At 41.9% G+C, this 22,255-nt stretch overlaps 1 protein-coding gene across 8 annotated transcripts in view; it reads right to left on the bottom strand.

Moving 5' to 3' along the window:
* SYTL2 (synaptotagmin like 2) overlaps positions 1–22,255 on the bottom strand; it is a 114,488-nt gene that overhangs the window by 89,387 nt on the left and 2,846 nt on the right. For 7 of the 8 annotated variants that reach the window (XM_078058646.1, XM_078058641.1, XM_078058645.1 and 4 more), the window contains exon 2: positions 10,566–10,680. The exons of the other annotated variant lie outside the window; for it this stretch is intronic. The gene's annotated coding sequence lies outside the window, so the exon portion shown is untranslated. The remainder of the gene's footprint in view (positions 1–10,565; positions 10,681–22,255) is intronic. 8 annotated transcript variants of the gene reach the window in all.

Raw genomic sequence — 22,255 nt, forward strand, 5'->3', positions numbered from 1 at the left:
GTGTGTGTGGTTAACACATGAAACCTTTCCTAACCACCTACACAGATTTCTCCCACCTCATACCAATTGTTTTTTGTCACCCAGTCTAACTCCTGTTCTTACATTAAGGATAACTATTTCGGTACTCTTCTCTCCTCACCATGAATAAAAGCTCCTGAGATAGAGTCCATGTCCTAAACCTTTCTGATACCCTCTCAGTACCTAGCACAATGCTGAGCCTAGTGCCTGAATAGAAGTGTTTTGAATAAATGAATAAGTGAATGAAAGAATGTATACATTTTCTACTCCCCATCGTGGAGCTGGATAAACCAGAAATTCACAACGCTTCTGCTCCAATTTTCCGAACTTCAAGAGGTCAGTGACAGCTGTGCCCACCGCCTTACAGGCCTGTCACGAAATTAAAGGCCATCTGCAGCTGGGCGACGTAGTAGCAAGCACATGCATAGATTTTGTCAGAGCTGCATTGATTATTTGCTGTGTGATCCTGTGGCAGCTCATTTCTCTGCACCTCAGTTTTCCCGTTAGTAAAATGGAGGATAATACTTATTTTTGCAAGGTAGCTATGTGAATGAGACATGGCGTACAAAAACAGCCAAGCTCAAGGCCAACCTACGTAGAAGCTCAAGAAATGTTTATATCCTTCCACAGATACTTCTAGACACTAATGTTTCACTTCATAGTTCAAAATGGTAGCCAATTCTGAGTAAGTTTATGTCTTTTTAAATAAGTAAGCAAGTGTTCCCTTCATGTCGCACCTTTCTCTGAAGATCTGACTTTGCTTCCATTTACAACGGCAGCAGTCACATGGACAAAATAAATGGAGCTGGAGGGTGGACTACATGGGAAGAGGCCAGTTTGAGTGGAAGCTAATCAGGGCACTTATGGGTAGCTGTTAGGGTACCACAAGCCCCTCTCCCCGTAAATCACTACAGAGGGCTTGTCTGGGGCTGGCTCCCCTCCCCCATGGTTCCATGCAGTGGTCCTGCTCAAAGGCAGCTTAGACACTTGGGGAAGACACCCACAAAGTCTGCTGAGCCCAAGAATGATAGGCTGGTGGTCCTGAAGGGAAGGAGGAACTACCTATGTTTATTTTCTCTGCTAGGGAAGTATTTGTTTTCAGGGTAAGTCTACTGCTTCCTTCTCGGGGCTGGGAGTGCCTTGGTCCCTTCTTATCCTGAGGGTGATAACTTTTCCCCTAAGTGTGTAGCTTTCTGAAAACATATTTGCTCTGGATGTGTCACTGGGTCATGAGGAGTTCTCTGAGAAATACTTTACACATGGGTGTCTCCAAGCCCAGGCAGTAGAGATACTTGCTGATCCATGAAGCAGAGATGGACAAACACTGGATATGGTTCCAAGGTCCACATTTTAAAAGAATATACTAGCTCAGTTGGTCAGTCAATAGCATTTTGAGCCTTGACTATACATTTGGCCTCTGCTAGAAACTGAGGAAGAGTCATGCATGACTGTGACAGAAAAGCTCCCCTTCCTTTATGGAGCTTGTGTCTAAGTATGCATACTCACACGTGTTTGCTTAACTTCTACCATAATGATCTCGCCTGACACGAAAGCACATTTTGTCAAAGAAAAGATCTTAAAAATAGATAGAACATCATTCCAAGCACATTCTCTATAACTAACAGAAGCGTCTGAAATAGAGAATATATAAAGATATGTATATAAATGTATGTCCATCTTAAACAATGAAGTGTGGCATATCCCACAGATTTCAGAAAAGATGAATGTGCTGTTCAGAAGAATTATAAATTTTAAAGTTTTATGAATTTTATTCTTTTCCTTATTTATACAATGAATGATAGCCTAAACTTACTAAATGATTACTATGTGCCAGGCACTATACTAAGCCCTTCAAAAAATCAGCTCATTTAACTTTTAAAACAATCAAAAGTGATGTACCTAACAATTTTCCTATTTTGTAGACGAGGAAACTTCAGCTTACCAACACCAAGGATATAAAACCATAATCATCTGATTCAGAACCAGTATTCTTGACCTTCACAATAGGCTCCACTACTATACGCTTGCTTGTTTTAGAGAAGGCCAAGGTTATTATTGCTATTACTGAACTAAGAAAGTATACGGTATTGATCTTTCAAACATATTTAGGTTGCACCACACAAACTGTCAATATACAAATGTTTTGTCCCACGGAAATGGTAATTTCACTTGGTTCAACCTAATATGATATGAAGACACAGAATGGCAAGTGCCTAGCCCCCACACAGACCCTAATTAGCTGTATGACTTTGGGAAAATCATTTAAGATTTGTAGTCTTCACTTGCTTGACCACATAAAATGAGGAGATTGAGCTGAATGCATCTTTAGTCCCTTTCCATTCTATAATTACAAGAGAACAAGGGGGAGAAGCACCGTAATTCATCTGTCCAACAATTATTTATTAAGTGACTACTACCTAACATTGTGCTTTCTCTTTCTTTCTAAATTCATCTGCATTGTAAGGACAGGCTCCCAGCAGCTTCCTCTGATCCCTGGGTTCCCACATGTTAGAGAGAAAGAACAGTTTGAAGATCCTTGCTAGTCTGCTATTTAGGGAAACTGAGGTGTGCCCTATGGTGTGGGCAGCTCCTGCCCCATCACACTTCCATGGTGGAAGAGAAAACCAAAGGACCCAGAAATCACTTCAGGAGAAAGAGATGAAGTATGATGTGGAAGAAGAAATGGGACATGGGAACAAACGTGTATCTTCCAAGGCAAAGAACTCTCAGTAAATATTGTGGCTCACAGGGACTTCCGAAAAATATTCCACTCCTTTCTGAACTTCATTTGCACCTCTTCAGGAAGACAGTCATATAGAAATTTAAGTTTAAAATGAAAGAACAAGCAAACAAAAACTCCAGAAAGGAAGAGCCCTCAGCTTTGCTGGATAGAGCACTTGAGCACCTAGTCCCAACCTCTGCAATGATTGAGGACTGGGAGTGGAGCGTTTCAGAAACACCTACTGTAGGCCTGGAGACTGATTCCATACCTGGCTGTGCTAACTCCTCGTCTGGACTTATCATTCAACTTGCCTCTGCTTTAGTTTCCTCATCTGTAGAAGAGAGACTGGGATAAATCATCTCTCCACATCTTTCCCATTCTAAAGGTTGACCAGCCCTTTATCAATGTTCTTACCATCTAATCTGCCTTCTGTTCCCTTTGCCCTGTCCACTGTGGACACAGCAAACAGCTGTTTTCCACCACGCCTACAATAGCTCTTCAAATACATACTTGAATACTCTTATGAGTGCCCACTTCATTGCCTCTCATCTGGCCTAAATCAAAGTCCTGGGATGAAGTGGGGTTAGCAAGATACTGAGAGTAACTCAAGTGGGGTCATATGCCTAAACTTTTGAGCTCATAAGGAAGAGAATACATGCAGCAAATACTGTTTGCTCTCTCAACTTCTTCAAACTGAGACCCAACACTCTCAACCTCATTCCCTGGGAGTTCTACCAGTTGTTATAGGAATACAAAAGCTGCAAGAGAAGAGGATTAATAACCCTGACATGCTGACAGTCTAGCTGAGATCGAATGTGCACACAGTATGGAACTAGTGAATTCTACAGGACAGATTACCATTATGTGCTACATTTAGGTGCATACCCAGTAAGAGTCAAAGAAAGCGAGATGAACAAAGTCAGATGAGGGGGTACAGTCTGCTCCAGGGAAAGTCTATTGTTCTATAAAAGATTAAACTCTATGAACCATCAAAAAAGACTTCACTTGCCAGGGAAACCATGTCACCAGCCCAGCCTCTAGTCGGAAGTGGTTTTCAAATGAGCAGTGACCCTGGGCTCTACCAAGAGAGCTCCCTCAAACCTACTCTTCTGGCATAGTTCAGAATCAGCTACCTCTCAGAGGAACGGAGGCAGCTGACAACCAAGTGTCCTTTGCCCTTCTGTCTTCTATTCCAAGTCGGGGTTGCTCATTTCTCTCTTAACCTGTAGCTCGATTTTCTAGTCCATTTAATGCAAACCATTTTTAAATGGGAATCCTATGAAATGTGTCACTCTAAGTACCCTCAAGTCTCCAGAAGGATTTTTTTTCCTCTTCAAACAAATACCTTTTAGAAACAATAAACCAAAGAGAAAAAACAATTTCACAAGAAAAGTAATCATAAAAGCAAATTGTTTGTTAATAAACTGCATCCCCCCACCCAGATTCTTAGTTTCAGAGTTGTTGTTTCCTCTTCATTACAAAATATAAATACTTATAAGGAAGGAACTCATTTGAGAATTGTTATTAATCAAACTCTATGTCTCGAAGATGAGTCATTTTCTTTTGAGACTGAATTAAAAATCTTCTCCAGTAGACAGACACGGAGAAAAGTTTCAGCCATCTCAAATTTTGATAACACCCATGAAATGTAAACTGATATATCTCACAACCAGTGTTTTATAAACTTGTCCTTAAAAATCAAGGGCAGGTTCTCAACACTTTCTGTCATGGAAATTGTTGCAACAGGCAAATAAATAGGCATTTCCATGGTTAAGGGCTCACAGCTGTCACATTATTTAGTTCTGCACAAATGAAAAATCCTCTTACCAAAAAAAGGCTGGAGAATCTGTGGCTGGAAGCTGGCAAGCAATTGCATTTTCATATTGTTTTAGTCAGTACGCTCCCTCAATGCAAATATGAACCCTGCAAAATATTTAATTAAAAATAACTATGTGTTTTAGGGGCGCCTGGGTGGCTCATTCGTTAAGCATCTGCCTTTGGCTCAGGTCACAATCCCAGGGTCCTGGGATCAAGCCCCACATCGGGCTCCCCACTCAGCAGGAAGCCTGCTTCTCCCTCTCCCACTCCCCCTGCTTGTGTTCCCTCTCTCGCTGTGTCTCCTCTCTCGCTGTGTCTCTCTCTGTCAAATAAATAAATAAAATCTTTTAAAAAAATAATATAAAATAAATAAAAATAAAAATAACTATGTGGTCTATAAAACAAGTCCAGCACAACTGGAAACATGTCAAAATAAGAAGTTAATCCTTTGCTATCTTTAAGTGATGATGCTATATAATTCATTAGAGAAAAGAGCTCACAGTTCCTCAATCCCCATGCTCCAATGACTCAAAAGTGCAGATTTAAACTCTAAAGGACAATAGAACAAGCAGTAAACCCCCTACCTCCTCAAGGTCACAGAGTAGACTTTCATAGCCCCAAACTCAAAAGAATCCAAATTCCCGAATAGGCATCATAGGTATCTCCATGAACTGGCTCCCCATTGAGGGAACTTGAGTTTACAAAGTCTAATCTGCTTATGTGGGCTTGATTTCTACTATTTGATAATTTGAGGAAAGAAAAAAAAATCATATTATTGGGGGGAGGACAAGACTCAAATATGAATTCTCACTTCTTTCTGATAAAAATTTAAATAATTATTAGAAGCAAAAGAAAAAGCAGAATTTCCAGAAATTGCTCCAGGAATTCATGAAAAGTGGAGTCCTTCATCTGCAATTTCCTTTTAATAAATAAAATCAAGAAATACCACAAAACAGATGGCCTTTAAAAATGCCTAGGCTCCCTCGAATGATATTTGACAAGAGCACCAAGACCATTCAGTGGGGAAAGGACAGATTTTTCAACAAAAGGTCTTGGGAAAACAGGATATCCACATGCAAAAGAATGAAGTTGGGCCCTTACCTAACAGCATATACAAAAATTAACTCAAAATTAATCAAAGGCCTAAATGTAAGACCTAAAACTAAAAAACTCTTAGAAGAAAACACAGGAAAAAAGCTTCATAACATTGGATTTGGCAGTGATCTCTTGGCTATGACACCAAAGGACAAGCAACAAAAAGAAAAAAAAAAAAGACAAATTGGATTTCATGAAAGTAAAAAATTTTGTGAATCAAAAGACACTATCAACAGAGTAAAAAGGCAACCCACAAAATGGGAGAAAATACTGAAAATCATGTATCTGATAGGGGATTAATATCCAGGATATATAGATAACTCCTAAAATTCAACAACAACAAACCCTGATTCAAAGTGAGCAAAGGACTTGAAGGGACATTTCTCCAAACAAGACCTACAAATGGCCAATAAACACATGAAAAATACTCAACATCACTAATCACTTGAGAAAGTTTAAATTAAAACTACAACAAGATATCACCTCACATCTATTTGTTTTTTTAATTTTATTTTTTTATTATGTTCAGTTAGCCACTGTACAGTACATCATTAGTTTTTGATGTAGTTTCCATGATTCATTAGTTGTGTATAACACCCAGTGCTCATCACAACACGTGCCCTCCTTAATGCCCATCATCACCCTGTTACCCCCTCCCCCCACGCCCCTCCCCTCTGAACCCCTGAGTTTGTTTCCTGGGGTCATAGCAGCAATGTCCACAATAGCCAAACTGTGGAAGGAGTCGAGATGCCCTTCAACAGACGAATGGATAAAGAAGATGTGGTCCGTATATACAACGGAATATTACTCAGCCATCAGAAAGGATAAATACCTACCTCACATCCACTTGAAAGGCTACTATTAAAAAAAACCCATAAAATACAAAGTATTGGCAAGGATGTGGAGAAACTGAAACCCTTGTGCACTGTTGGTGGGAGTCTAAAATGGTAGAGCTGCTGTGGTACATAGTAAGGCAGATCCTCAAAAAATTAAAAACTGAATTACCATATGATCCATTAGTCCCATTTCCAAAAAATTGAAAGCAGGGTCTCAAAGACATGTGTACACCCATGTTCATAATATTATTCACAAGCGCTAACACATGAAAGCAACCCAAGTGTCCACTGATGGATGAATGGATAAGCAAAATGTGGTATATACATAAAACTGAATATTACTGAGCCTTAAAAAGGAAGGAAATTTTGGTATATGCTACAACATAGATGAATTTGTGGACATTATACTAAGTGAAATAAACCAGTCACAAAAACAGAAATACTGTATGATTCCACTTATATGAGGTGGTTCGTCAAATCATAGAGAGAGAAAGTAGAACAGTGGTTGCCAGGGGCTCGAGGAAGGAGAGAACAGGGAATTATTATTTAGTGGATATAGAATTTCAGTGCAAATGTAACTGAACCAATGTGAGTTCACTCCTTGGTGAGTCACAGAAACTACACCAGGTGAGTTGTCACACAAAGAAAAAAACCATATTTGCAGCAAATAAGGAGATCACATGGAAGCTTCCAAAGCCATGACTCTGAGAGAGAGAGAGAGAGAATGGGTACCTTTGGTTTAGGGTTAGGATGAATATTCAGATAGGGAAGCTCTGTCATCCTATGTAGAAGCAGGCATATGGGCGTACCTGTGCCTTAAGGAAGCATGCCTATACCTGTACTGTATGTTGTGTAAATGAGACCGGGGCTCCTCTCTGGGCAGAGATTTTAGTATTACAATGAGGTAAAGGTAATTGACGGTCATTCCAGGGGTCAGGCCACTGGAGTCAGGGGTTTAGCTCAAAAGGTCTGGGTGGTCTGGCCCACAGGTGTCATCAAGGCAGTCGGCATCACCTGAAGTGTGGTTTCAGGTTTCATTTGCCTGAGGTAAGAGGAAAACTGGAAAGAAGAGTTTAAGGAAAAACGTTAAGACAAAGGTTAGTGAGTGACAAGCAGGTGGGCAGTAAGGTCAGGTCTTGGGGTCTAGCCAGTGACAGGAAGAGTTATGGAAATGGATGGTGGAGATGGCTGCACAAAACTGTGGATGTGATGCCACTGTACACGTAGAAAAGGTTAGAATGGGAAATTTTGTGTGTATTTTACCAACATTTTTAAAAAATGGGGAAAACGCCTACATTCCTATTTCCTTATAATACCACTAGGGAGAGGTCAAGTGGCTGTCGGGTATCCACATTTATGTTTCTGAATTACCACTCACTCTGTGACCTTGGGCAAGCGACTTAGCCTCTCTACATGCCAGCTTCCTCATCCACAAAATACCTACTTGAAAGTGTGAGGTGAGGATGAGATGAGTTTGCATGTGTAAAGCACTTAGTCTAGTGGAGTAAACACTATATATTCGCTGCTGTTGTTGCTATCACCGCCACTAAATCTATTCTCCGTAATCCAAATAAAATTATATCCTACCAAGGAGAAACCATTTGCATTTCATTCTCTGAAAGATGATGGATGGCCCGGCCCCAGGTTCAACATCTGATTGAACAATAACTGAATATTCCCTTCCTCAGCCAGAGCGCACTCATGGGAACTGCATCCTTTGAGCAGCAAGAGAAGTAAGATACTTACGCCCAACTGCATTCATTCAGCTAACGTTAACCATGTACCTAGTCTGAGCCGAGCATCATACCAGATGCTGATTTTATTTGCTCATGGTCAGCACCTGCCACTGCCGTCTCTGGAACCCAAACCCTTGTCTCCTTATTGAACTGTGCTGATCATCTTAAAGAAATGTTCTATAAAAGCATTTCCCAGGATGAAATTAACAAGAATACAAGAGGGCACCCTCAACTCTCCATTTCTATTTTCCTCCCTATAGTTGTATTAATAATAATTTTTTTAAAAAATGAACTCTCCATTTCTTTCAAATTTAATAAAGCCAATTGTTCCAAAATAAGTTTTTGCCCAAAATCTGTCAAGAGGAAGACTTCAGGGAGACTTGGCAAAACGACGGAGCAGACCCTCCCCGGCCTTCCCTGGGCAGGCACATGAGCAGAGGCAAGAAGGTTGCTAGTGCTGTGCCCGGAGACCCCGGGACTGGGTAGGAAGGGCACACACATGTACGGAGCATACTTGAAAGCTACCCTCCTCTCAAACTTCCGGCCGGGCACCAGCAGCGAACACTTCTCAAAACTTAACATTGACAGAGACCCAGATAAGATTTAGCCACTTGTTAAAGTGATAGGATGATGAAGTGATATGATGATTAATTATTAATTTTTGAAGTCACAGCATGTGTTCAGGCAGCACAAAGGTAAAAAAACAAAACCAAAACCAAAAACACTGCTTTGGGAGTCAGACCTGGGCTTGAGCTCCAGGGCTATTTCATAGCTGTGTGACTCTCGGCAAAGGTTAACTTCCCTAAGTTTCATTTCCTTATCTATAGTATATGGCTTAAAATTCCTGCCTTTGAGGGTCTTTGTGGGGATTAAAGGAAATGATTCACACCACACACCTAGCTCATGTCTGACACAACAGAAAGCCAACAGGCTGGATGCTCTGCCCACCCTTCATTTTCAGGAAGAAAAAATGTCCCAAGGAACTCAACCCTTGATTTAGAGGAGTAATGAGAATGGATCCCAGGCAAATATTGCCCCTAATTTTTCTAAGAGCCTAGTTCTGATAACTGATATTTTTGGGACTCTGACAGTACTTGAGATGTCATTTTAAAAAATTCAACAAAATCTTCTCCAATAGCTCTTTCTCACCCAGATTTTAGAGTGGGCAATCAAGAAGCTTTCAGCTTTATTCTGCAGAGTACCATATACATTCACAAGACCATGTACATATTGGTCTTATGAACTGGGCTCCTCTTATGTAAAAACCAATAACCTCTCTGAGTGTTTCATATCTCTGAAGTCTTGGCTTTAAAAAGAAAAAAAAAAAGTATTGGCTCTGCATCTGTGGCATTTTACTAGGAGTTAGTTGTACAGATAGGTAGTCAGGGTCAGAGTCCCCAGTGAGAAAATACGGAGTCAGGACAGCTAAGATAAAACAGCACTGACATCCTGTTTTGCAGCTTAGACAGGACCACACTGACATTCTGCTTTGCAGCCTTTGCAGAAATGACTTCTGCAAAACGTCCTAAAATAAGACAATTAACCACAAAAGCATTTGTCAATATCTTGGGCAAGGGGCAGGTAAGACCTAAGCCCCCAGATGTCAGCAAAAAAAGACCATCAGCACATGGACATTAACCCAATAGGTAGATAGATACGTGACCAAAGCCCTGATTGGCATGACTCAGCACATCCTGATTGCTTAAGGAAGTTCCGCAAAAGAGCTCATAAAAACTCCTAAACTTAGAAACTCCGGGGGCAACTCACTGGGGCCTCCCTCCCTCTCTGGGAGCTTTATACTCTTGCTCAATAAACTTTGCTTTGCTGCCCACCACTCTTTGTCTGGTCTACCTCTTCATTCTTTGAAGTGGCACGACCAAGAACCACAGACACTAAGGGGACAAAAATCCTATAACAATTTCATGGCGTGTTGAGGGAATCCCCAAGAGCAGCCCCAGGTTTTAATGCTTTACTAAGAGGACTCATAAGGCAGCATATAGCCATACGGCTATGATTTGTTACACTGAAAGAATACAAAACATAATCAGCAAAGAAAAAATGTAGATGGGGTAAAGTCTGGGGAAAACCAAGCATAAGCTTCAAAGAGTCCTCTCCCAGAACAGTCACCCAGGATACACAAGTTCTGACAACATGTGTGAAATGTTACCAACCAGGGATCTCATTAGACATTCAGTGCCCAGGATTTTTACTGGAGACTGGTCAGGTAGACACTCCCTGCCTGGCATGTAACCAAATTCCAGACTCCCAGAAGGAAAGCAGGTGCTCAGCTTCAACTGCACTGTTTGCACAAACCTTTTAGGTAGAGTGAGCTACACTTACCATTTAGAGTGGTGTGAACCCTTCTCAAATCCAAGTTCCCAGACACCAGTAAAGGATCAAGCTTGCAAGCAGGCCTAAGGATAAACAGTCTCAGACTTGCTGTGTGAATTCTTTCCTGCACACAGGGGAACAAAAATCCAAATATCTAATTAATACCCATCCACTGACCACTAAATTCTCAGAGCCAATTGATGTATTGAAATCCTTAAAAAAACCACGGTGAACATAATTCAGTGCTTCAAAATATATTCATTCAGCATATTTGTATGGTGACAGCCTGCTGTGCCCCAGGCATTAAGGAAATGACAAGTCCCTTAGTCCCCTTCCTTTAAGAATTTTCAGACCAATAGGAAAGATAAGAGAAGTACGTAAAGAGTGATAGCACAAGTTGGCATGGGATGATGGCCATAAAAGAGGTATAAACTGGGCCAGGTAGGGCAGGGAGAGGAAACTTCCTGCTGTGATGAACCAGGAAGTTCTGGTAAGAATTGCCATAGAGCTGCAGTTTTAAGGACAGGTAGGATTTGGAAGTAAGTGACAGGCTAGGAAGAGCCCAACAAGGAGAATAAAAGTGTCACTCCAGGCACAGGAAGCTATGTGAACAAAGTACAGAGGCCGCTAGAGGGAAAGGGGAATATGATTAGACTAGAAGACAGGGTTCATAGAAAGAGGTAATAGAAGATAAGAATTAAAAACAGAGGCTGGAGGGGTCTGGGTGGCTCAGTCAGTTAAGCCTCGGACTCGATTTTGGCTCAGGTTATGATCACAGCGTCGTAAGATCGAGCCTCATCCGGTTCCACAATGGGTGGGGAGTCTGCTTAAGATTCTCCCTCCCCCAGGCGCCTGGGTGGCGTCTGCCTTTGACTCAAGCCATGATATCAGGGTCCTGGGATTGAGCCCCGCATCAGCCTCCTTGCTCAACAGGGAGTCTGCTTCTCTTTCTGTCCTTCCCCCCACTTGTGTTCTCTCTCTCTCAAATAAATAAGTAAAATCTTAAAAAAATATTCTCCCTCTCCTTCTGCTCCTCCCCCTGCTCACGTGCTCTCTTGCTCTCTCAAAATAAACAAAATCTTAAAAAATTAAAAATAAATAAAAAATAAAAACAGAGGCTAGTATCAGATCAGTGAAGGTCTCAAATGTCAGACTGAGATTGTCCTTTATGTGGTAGGTAATGGGGAGCTCATGTGCGTGTCTGTGTTTTTACTTTTTTAATCATGCTACTTTAGCATGATTAGTGACTATAAGCCAAAGGGCCAAGACTTTCTCAGTAAACTTCACAACAGTCAAAGAAGGCTGGAAGTAGCAGAGGAGGTGAAATATAAATATTATTTGGGAAGAACACTGGGAAGGAAGCAGTAACAACATGCCTCAGGAAATGCATGAATGAATGAAGTCACAGCATGTGTTCAGGCAGCACAAAGGTAAAAAAACAAAACCAAAACCAAAAACACTGCTTTGGGAGTCAGACCTGGGCTTGAGCTCCAGGGCTATTTCATAGCTGTGTGACTCTCGGCAAAGATTAACTTCCCTAAGTTAATTTGTGCAGCAACCCAAGAATGCTGAGAAAGACAGGCAAAGGTAAAGGTAAAAACTAATAGCATGGCAGAAAATTCAGAAGACATGTCTAGAACTCCAATGGAGAGGAGGAACCAATGTTCAGGAGAGAGGCTGTGGCTGGAACCAGAAACACGGCAGTTGCCAACCTAGAGTCTCAACTGGGGGTGGTTGAACTCAACAAGGGAAAGAATGCAAAGAAAAAGCACAGAGAAGGGGCTCCCGGGTGGCTCATTCAGTTAAGCAACTGCCTTCAGCTCAGGTCATGATCTCCATGTCCCGGGATCGAGCCACGTGTCGGGATCCTGCTCAGCGTGGAGCCTGCTTCTCCCTCTCTCTCTGCTGCTCCCCCTGCTTGTGCTCTCTCTCCCTCTCTCTGTCAAATAAATAAATAAAATCTCTAAAAAAACAAACAAAAAAAGCACAGAGAAGAAAGCAGATGACATTGTGCTTGTCAAGTGAAGAGAGAAAGAGCAGTCAGGCTGGAAAATGGACAGTAGTGTGTCACAAAGCTGGGGAAAGAATTCCAGGAAAGAGGGAGCTGTCCACCTAGCCAAGCGCCGCAAGGAGCAGAGGCTGAGTGGGGCAGAGAAAGGGGCACTCGCTAGACTGGGTAATGGGCATGTCACCAGTGACCTTTGCCAATCAAAGACAGAAGACCATCCCACAGAAAACTGTGTGAGAGCCAAGGCCTCTTGTCACTGTGAAAAAGAAGGTGAGATGAAGTTCTGGGGCTAGAGAAAGTAGTAGAAAGAGGACCCACCCTTCAAAAGAAGAGATGGTTATAGAGACACGGGGTCTGAACAACAGTGGCATTGGCTGTTTGCCCCTTCAACATGGCTGCCTGCCCCTTCTCTTTCGGTGGGCAGAAATGAGGAGATGCTCAGGGATAGTCAAAGGTGTTCCTCACAACCCAAAGGACAGGGATGATTGTGCAAAGCAGCCACTTCCTCAGCCAGCCACGGTGGACAATGGCAGAATGTAGGAGGAAATGAAATGCAGAACCGCCCTCGCCCTTCCAAGGGGACACTGGTGTGAGAGTGGCGGAGCCTCCATCTTCAGTATCAGATGTATCAACAGAAAAACCTCCCTGTCAGAGGCAGATGGTCCACTTTACTCCAGAATTCATCATTTGCAGGTCACTAAATGTTCCTCTTGAGGAAAAGTGGTCCTCTCCACTGTTAGAAGCCTACCTGTCGGTATCCACCAGCAGGCACAATATTTTTCCCCAGACACACAGACCCATTGGTAACAGGCATTTTTGAGAAGCCAAAGACTATACAGGGCAAGTCCACAGCTATGCATTTCTTTTGCCTCGAGCCAACAGAACTTGGCTCTTGAGCTTGACAAATAGTTAGCACTTATAAACACATACATACACACACACTGAGAAGTTCTCTTTAGACAGACTACTTCAGTTCAAATCCTGACTCTACCACTTATTAGCTTTATGATCTGAGACATCTCTTAATCTCTGTTCTCTCATCTATAAAATGGGCTTAACAATAGTACCTATCTCATAAAGTTGTGGTGAGGATTACATGAGCTAATCTGTGTGAGTGTTCAATAACTGTTAGCTATTACTATCTCTTTTGAGTCTCACTATAATTCCATGAAGTAAAGCTAGGTAATCATTAACATCTATTACTAATAAGGACACTGAGGCTCAGAGAGGAAATACTTGCCTAATTTTCACACAGAACAGGACACAAGGCAGGATCTTAAAATAGCCCAGTCTCCTCAACAAGCTGCACAAAGCTCTCCACGATCAGCTGACTGCCTACCTCTCTGGCCTCAGGTCCTTCCAGTCTTGCTTTGAACATAAAATTGTGCCCACCACACAATTTCCTGCCCTTAACTTTCTGATCCCTATTCATCCATCAATCTCCTCTCAAGTGCTGCCTCTTCCAGGAAGCCCTTGGCATTTGATCCCCCTTCCCCTCATGACCCCACCTCCTTCCTCTCTCCTTACATCTATTAACAACACATTGCATGGTAATCACAGAGGTCTGTCTTCCCCATTGATTTCTGAGCCTAAAACAATTTCTGGCATATGATAAACACTCAGCAAGTGTTTGTCCAATGAACTCTTGCCTCCAAACTTGATATTCTTCCCGCTAGTGCATGCTTCCCCTTTTATCAACAAACGTTCACTATTTAGTAATAGTCTAAAAAGAGGAGAAACAAAAATCAACCAATCATACTGCATTTAAATATTAAAACTAACACTTGGTCATCGTAACTAGAAATAGTGAAACACACAAATACACCATTCAAAGACCTGACCCCTCCCTTGTGCCTTTGGTCTCAAAGGAAAGAGACCAAACCCACATCTATCAAGGACTCTGCCTAGGCTCCATTAACCCAGTGAGAAGGACCTGCACTTGCCCTAAGAAGAAGACAGGTTCAAAGATCTCATACCCTAACACTCCCAGGGGAAATGCCTTCAGGAGTTTTGCGTTACCTGTTGCTCCCTGCGCACCACATGTCAGCCCAAGACTTGCTTTCAGTTCTTGACTGCTCAGAGAGTGATCCTGGGGAAAGCTTATCAGAGAAGGAAAAAGCAAGCACATCCACTCCATCCTCACTTCCTCACACACCAAGCAAACCCTGGTGCTCAGCTGCATGGTAGGGTCACACGTGTCCCTGCAGAATCTGGCAGCTAGAGCCACATCTCCCCACACCCTTGGTTCCCAGCCACCACCCAGATCATGTGGGGAAGCAAGTGTCTTCTCTACATCTAGGCATCTCTAGTAACCAAGGCAAATCTCCCCAGTGGCTCTCCCCGAGGAACTCTGGGTATAGATCAAGTTTTCCCTCTGGTCTGGATAAAGCAGACAACACTCAGGAAAACATAAACACAGACCTAGAAACACACAAACACAGTTGTGTGTACTTGTGTTTGACCCTGACTACTGAAGCCACCCAGTTTCTTGCAATTTGTCCATAAATGATTGTTTTGTGGCCCAAGCCTCCCTGCTTGTCCCCTGAGGAAATTCAGGGACTGATAACCACAGCAGCACATGCGGAGCACAAGACATTCAACAAATCACTACCCAAATTCAGCATGCACTGAATCTTAAACTCAATTCTGGAGATTTGAAAAAAAAGTCTTAATATCTTTCTGGATCTAAGCTCAATCACTTGCCAAAAACATCCCTGGTCCTTTACTGAAAAATGGTTACTTAGCTCCAAAGCAGAGCATATTTATCCTTTTGGAATAATACGGCTCCAAGTGGTCCAGTCCATAAATTAGGATATGGAGTCACTATTTTCCTATACATCTGTTCCTTCTTGTAGAAGTCTTGAATTAAATAGCAGCCCCATCTCTATAAGAACTTTTTACAAAAAGCTTTAAAATATATTACTTTATCTGGACCCATAAGTCCAAAGGATTGTGCTTTCAATCAAATCCATCTTCCATAACTTGGGCAGTGTTTTTGTTTGTTTGTTTGTTTTTAAAGATTTCATTTATTTATGTGAGAGAGAGAGAATGAGAGAGAGAGAGAGAGTGAGAGAGAGAGAGCGAGGTGGGGGGGGGGTTCAGAGGGAGAAGCAGACTCCCCACCGAGCAGGGAGCCCGATGTGGGACTCCATCCTGGGACTCCAGGATCATGACCTGAGACGAAGGCAGTCGCTTAACCAACTGAGCCACCCAGGTGCCCTAACTTGGGCAGTGTTAATCATTTCCATAATTTAGGCTGTTTGTCCTAAAGAGAAATCCAGTTATCTCACTCACAAGATTGAGTTTGGCCTGGTTTCACCATTGGGCTGCAGCCCAACACATGAGCAGTCCCTCCAGCCACAACTTCTCGGCCCTACATGCCAACACCATGGTCTCTCCCCTGGTATCCCATGCCCTTCCCGCCTCTGTGCCACTGAACACGAAAGTCCTTGAACCTGTCCTTTCTACCCCATCCCCTTCTCAATCTAGCAAACTCCTCGTGGGCCACGGTTCCACCTCATTTGTCACCCTCCAACGTTCCCAGGCAGTGCTCTCTACAATCTCACAACAAGCTGTATGTATTTCCACTAGAACATTTACATTGAACTGTAAGAACTTTTTACCATTGTCGCCCTTATCATGGGCATTTTCTTGTTCTTTTTTTAATCCCCAGAATCTGGTTGTCAACCTAATGATTAGATAAAAACCCTATAAAAGAGTGGGGCAACTATCATCAGCCCCTGTTTTCTATAGGTAGAAGTGGAAGCACCTGTAAAATTAAGAGATTTGAAGAAGTACAGCTGGATAATGGCAAAGCTTGTACAACGGGAACTCTCAGGAGCCAACAGAGGCATCGAGGGGGAAGAGAAGAGAGAGGGAAGGAACGGACACCGAACAGCGACTCTGTGCAAGACACAATGTTAGACCTTTTAATATATCCATTATCTGATTGATTCCTTAGAGCCACTTTGTGAGAGATGGAAGACAGATGCAATTTTTTCAGAAAAGAAAACTCAGATTCAGAGGGGTTAAGTTACTTGTTCAATTACACAATTAATAAATGGATCCCAGGTTTAAACTCAGTACTGTCTGACTGCAAAGCCAAATTGATTCCACGACAGTGGCCTCTGTAGGGAACATGCACTTCCAGACTCACACTTGCCCATGGACACAATCCAGAAACACTTTCCTTGCTATAGCCCCTCCCCTATCACCATGCTGGCCACTGTGCTTCCCACGATTCTGGCTTCTGACTTTCCACCTATGACTGCACCTCATCCATCTGCTACTTACCTTCTAGCAACAACACAGGGATTATATTTGCAGAAAGGTGGTATGATGCTATTTCAAAAACACCTACATATGCATGCTATCAGAGTAAAAAAGTGTCATATTTAAGTCGTCTGAGTAGGGTACCTGGTACAAAGAATTCTGTAATAAATCTCTACAACATGTACAATATGAAGACCAACTTTGTTTTTACTTAAGTTCTTCACATATTCCTTCTCATTTATCAAGTTATAATACCCCAAAATAAAATGTAATTGGGGTCTTCCAGAAATTAAGCATAAAGAAATAATTACTTGACAGTTCTCTAGATCATATTTCACTTATTCTGGTCCCAGGCAATCCTGCTTCTTAATTGCCAAGTAGGCACCTGTCTCCTTAGGCTATGGTATGTTAGGAAAACCAGATTTTTCTCCTGAAAGACTTATATCAAGTCCATCATTACTGTTTCTATGGTAACAGAAATGTTCCAGGTTTCCTAGAACAGTCCCAGTTTCAAATATAATAACCTGTTATGAGCCTTATGCCAAGCAATATGCTTCAATACAGGATTCGGTAAATGTGGATATAACATCCTCCCTCTAAAGAATACCCAGAAAGAGGCAGTACTTGTAAGGGGACAGAGCACAGGTTTTGAGCCAAGGGAAGTAACTGGAATTCAAATGTTTGTTTTGCCATTCACTAACTGTTGACCTTGGGCAATGTACTTAACTTCCCTGCTTCCATTTCCTCATCGGTAAAATAGGTAATCATCATCTAGTTCAGAGAACTGTCCTTCCAATTAGATGAGCAGTGGCCTGGCAAGGGACTGACACATAGTATGTACTCAATAGATAGTAAGCATTCTTTTTATCACCATGTTCTTGTTATTATTCATAACATCCCCAAAAGGAATGGAAAAGATACAGTTTCTCTCTTCTAAGCAAAAGACCATAAATGATGTGATTTACCTGATGTAAACAGAGCAACTACCTTACTTCCTAAGACACAGCACTTCAGTTACTATATTACAGCCCAGGATTGATACTGAAATGGGGTGTTAAATTGCTGACTCGTCACTTTGTAATCCAGTCTCACCCCCAGATATTTCCTGCAAGACTTAAACTTAATGACTGCTGTCTCTAGGTAATAAAATTTCCTGAATTTCATGCAACAAGTTCATTTTCAAGTATTATCTTGTATGGTCAAAACATTTGCCAAGCTATGCATCCTCATCCTGCATCTAGAACTGTTTTTAGCTTCTTCCTTCCACGAACGAGAGTGGAAAGCTATGAGGATGGGTGAATGTGACCTTCTCCTACTTTACAGACAATGAAAGTGACATTTTTGCTTGGAAAGATTATCTTCTAATGATCCAAAGCATGGGCTCTAGAGTCAGACTGCCTAGGTTCAAATCCCTGTTCCTCCTCTTATTAGCTATGTCATCCTGGGTAACTTATTTAACATCTGTGCCTTAATTTCATCATCATCAAAGGGGAAAAATAATAGTACTCAAAATAGTATCAATAATAGGCTACTGCGAGGATTAAATAAATGGACGCAGGTACAGTGCTTAGAACGCGCCTCGTACATAGTAACTGCTCAGATATGATCATCATTTACTTGCCTCACGGGACTTAAAAAAGCAATCTGAAGCAACTAGATATAATGAAATATGTTATATTAGCAACAAAGGACGTACCAGATCAGACAAAAATACTTTTGAAATAACTTTTGAGGAAGATGAATCCTACCTAAACAATTACTATCCCCAGGGGCTGTCCATGCAGTCGATCCATAGCATTTGCCCCTGAATGCCTGTGGTTTCAACTATTCACAAGGCATCTTGAATACATGTCACATAGAAACAGTAGTTACATCAAAAATGGCACCAGACAGGTATGAGGTGGTGAGCCCTTGGCTGATGAGTCTGGCCAACCACCCAGCAAAAGCATCTCAATCCATTTTTGCTGTTTCATTGATTAAATGTGACCTCATTTAATGCTCAGAGCAACTTTGTGAGGTAAGTATGATCATTCCCATTTTAGACACACAGGAGAAATGATATGCCCTGGAGACAGTTGCAGACTTGGGGTAGCAAATGTCTCAGGATGCACACCGTGAGCATGTGCCAAGACGGGAAATGTGAAATAACCCTAGAACGCACTCCAACAAGGGTCAAAGAATTAAACTGAAAATGGAGACCCCTTACTCCTAAAACTCAAATGACTAGTCTAAAACAAGCAATGGTAAAGAATCTTCCCTAATAAATCTAACATTACATAGTTCAGTCTTTCTCCCAGTGCAGACTGCTGGTGCAAGGGGTGGGAGTGGCTGAGGCATGGATCTGACTGAGCCACTTGGCTTGGCCTGGGATCCAGCCCCTGCCCTCAGCCTCGCAGCCCTATGTTTTAATCAGCTGACTCAGCCAGTGGCAGGAGAGCCCAGGCGCCTGTGGCCGTGAGTAATGGTGGCACAAAACACATCTGTCTAATCAGAAGCTGATGGCATCAGTTCCGTCAAGATTTATGGTAAAACAATGCTTCTGCAAGGGAAAAAAGAAATGTCTAGTCACTCAGATGTTAAGCAATGCCTGTCTTTCTCCCTCTGACTTGGAATGCAAATTTGTGGAACTGTTTACTGGGTCTTATACTCCTACCCCTCAAGTATTTCTTGGTGCTTTTACAGAAAAAGAAGACTTATCTAGAAATAATAAACCAAATCCATTTCTACTAGTAGTGGCTTTGAAGTGTCTAGAAAGTATGGCATTAGGAAATGCTTTTATTTTGGCCTTTTAAAAAAATCTCTATTGTGATTATACAGGATAATGCACAGGAAAGTGTTTTCATAGGGTGTAAGTAAACATTTCACATATATAAAGACACCACTCCAACCACCTGGCAGTCACTGTACCATATATTTCAGCAAAAATTTCATTTCAGAAGAATCATTCATTCTTTCATTTGTTCATTTATTAATCCATTAAAAATACTAACTTCCCATTGAGTGTTAGGCAATGTAAATGCAGAATGAAACTAGACGGTCTAAGTCTGTGGGGGCTCAGTCTTTTCCCAAATTGGTCTTTTCATCTCCATTATATTCCAGCCACACCTGGTACTCTCTGTTCTCTCCTGTCTCTCTCCCTCCTTCCTCCCTGAATCTCCCTCTCCTTGAGCTCTGAGCCACTCAAGAGTGTGCTTCTCCCACATTCTGCAAAAGTCATGGCACAAGGCCAAGTACACACATAGCCTTATTGCTAGAAATAACCTGCTTTCACTATACACTTGTCAACCAACCTTCCCCAAAGTTACCAAAAGTAGTTCTCCCTCCCAAAAATCTAAGGAGGTTTTAGATTAATAGTAACAAATAGATGAGCAGAAACAATTCTCCTCTCAATGATCTATGGATCGTGTCTTCTGCATGAGGGTGTCAGCTGGGGAGACGCTTAGAATATCATGAGGGGCACCAAAAGCTGGAAGCAACAGAAAGTGGAAACATTTTCCCCACACCTGATTTATCTGGATGTGGTAATTCTCCACCAAAGTTCCATCTGGGCAGACATAGATGAAAAACGACCAGAATCATAGATTTTTAAGACTCGAAGGTACCTCCTCTGGTCCCAATCCCTCCACTTTATAAAGAAACCAAGGCTCAAGGAGAAGATATGGCTAAGATTACACAGCTGGTCTTTGGAGCAGGAACAGAAGCTGAGACACCTGCCTCCCAATGCAGGGCCCCTTCCGGAACTGCCAGGATCTGAGAGCATGCATGCCTGGGAGCAGCCCTTGAGGCAGTGGCTCAAGGGCTGGTATTCAGCCATGCCCCTACAAGCACCCTGTCTTTCCAGCTACTCTCACTGCTTCTTCCTTGTACACCTCTACATTGCTTAAGGCAATTAGAGAAAGCCCTGGGATTCTAGGATTCTCTGTGTCAATGAACAGCTCCCTTGAATGGCAAGCCTGCTTTTATTCTGTGAAATGGGACTATTTCCTGTCCTTTTTTCAGTTCAGGATTGTGATGACAATCGACGAGATGTTAGCCATCAAGGAATCACATTTTTCAAAGAAAACTTAGAGTAGGAATCCAACAGAGCATTTGCATTATAGTTAAGCCCTACTGAAATGTTAAGCCCATGAGTTAGATTCCAGCACTTTATAAAGACCTACAATACTTTTGATCTTTCTACATTTAAACATCTTTTTAAAAATAGCATATACACTTGCATGCAATTCAAGTAACAATCACACCTGACACTTGGTCCTCAAGAGTGACTCTGGTAGGGGAAGGTAGAAGAGGTGTCATTATCTCCAATTTACGGAAGGGAAAACCAGTTCAGAGAAGCTACCTGTCTTGCCCAAAGTCACACAGGTAATAAAATGCAATGCAGGAGCAATGATCTTATCTAAGGCTCCTCCCTGTGCAATTTAGCTTTAGTTTTCTGCTCACATTTTGCACTTCAACAACACTGAAGAGCTACCTTTTCAGTTACATTTGAGACATTTAAGACACATGAGTCATTTCACAAGAAACACAGCTTGATCCTGAATGCCAGCAACAGCCCCACACACAGCAGGCACTTCCCTCTGCTGGAAACTCCATGACACCAGGGAATTCATTATGAGGCGGGTAGACTTTGGGGTTCACAAACAGGATTAACCTTTATGATGATCTTACTTATTTTTTATAAGTTCTTTTTTTTAAAAAAAAGATTTTATTTATTTGTTAGAGAGAGAGCGGGAGAGAGAAAGAGCATAAGCAGGGGGAGCAAGAGGAGAGAGAGAGAAGCAGGCTGAGCAGGGAGCCTGATGCGGGGCTCCATCCCAGGGCCCTGGGATCATGACCTGAGCTGAAGGCAGATGCTTAACTGATTGAGCCACCCAGACACCAGCGATTCTTTTTATTTTTTTTAAGTTATTTATTTATTTTTTAGCAAGCTCTACACCCAACGTGGGGCTCGACCTCACAACCCCAAGATCAAGAGTCACATGCTCTTCTGACTGAGCCAGCCAGGGGCCTCATCGTTTGTTCCCTTTTTTTTTTTTTTTTTTTTTAACTTTACTCATATAGACACAGAGAAAAAGATTCGGAAGGCTAGCTCCCAAGTTTTGCCTTAGTTATTTCTGAGTATGGATGTATTCTTATTATTATTAATCTGTATTTTGTTTTTCTCTACAATGAATATATATATAGCTCTGGTAATAAGAAAACAAATAATGATCTCACATGTCACTTGTATGTGTCATCTTAAAAGAGCTGAACTCACAGAAACAGAGAATAGAATGGTGGTTGCCAGACACCAGGGAGTGGGAGAAATGGGGAGATGTTCATCAAAGGGTACAAACTTCCAATTATAAGATGACTTAAGTTCTGAGGATCTAATACACAACATGGCAACTATAGCTAACAATGCTGTATTATATATTTG

This window comes from Halichoerus grypus, chromosome 11, assembly GCF_964656455.1.
Source record: "Halichoerus grypus chromosome 11, mHalGry1.hap1.1, whole genome shotgun sequence".
Classification (NCBI taxonomy): Eukaryota; Metazoa; Chordata; class Mammalia; order Carnivora; family Phocidae; genus Halichoerus; species Halichoerus grypus.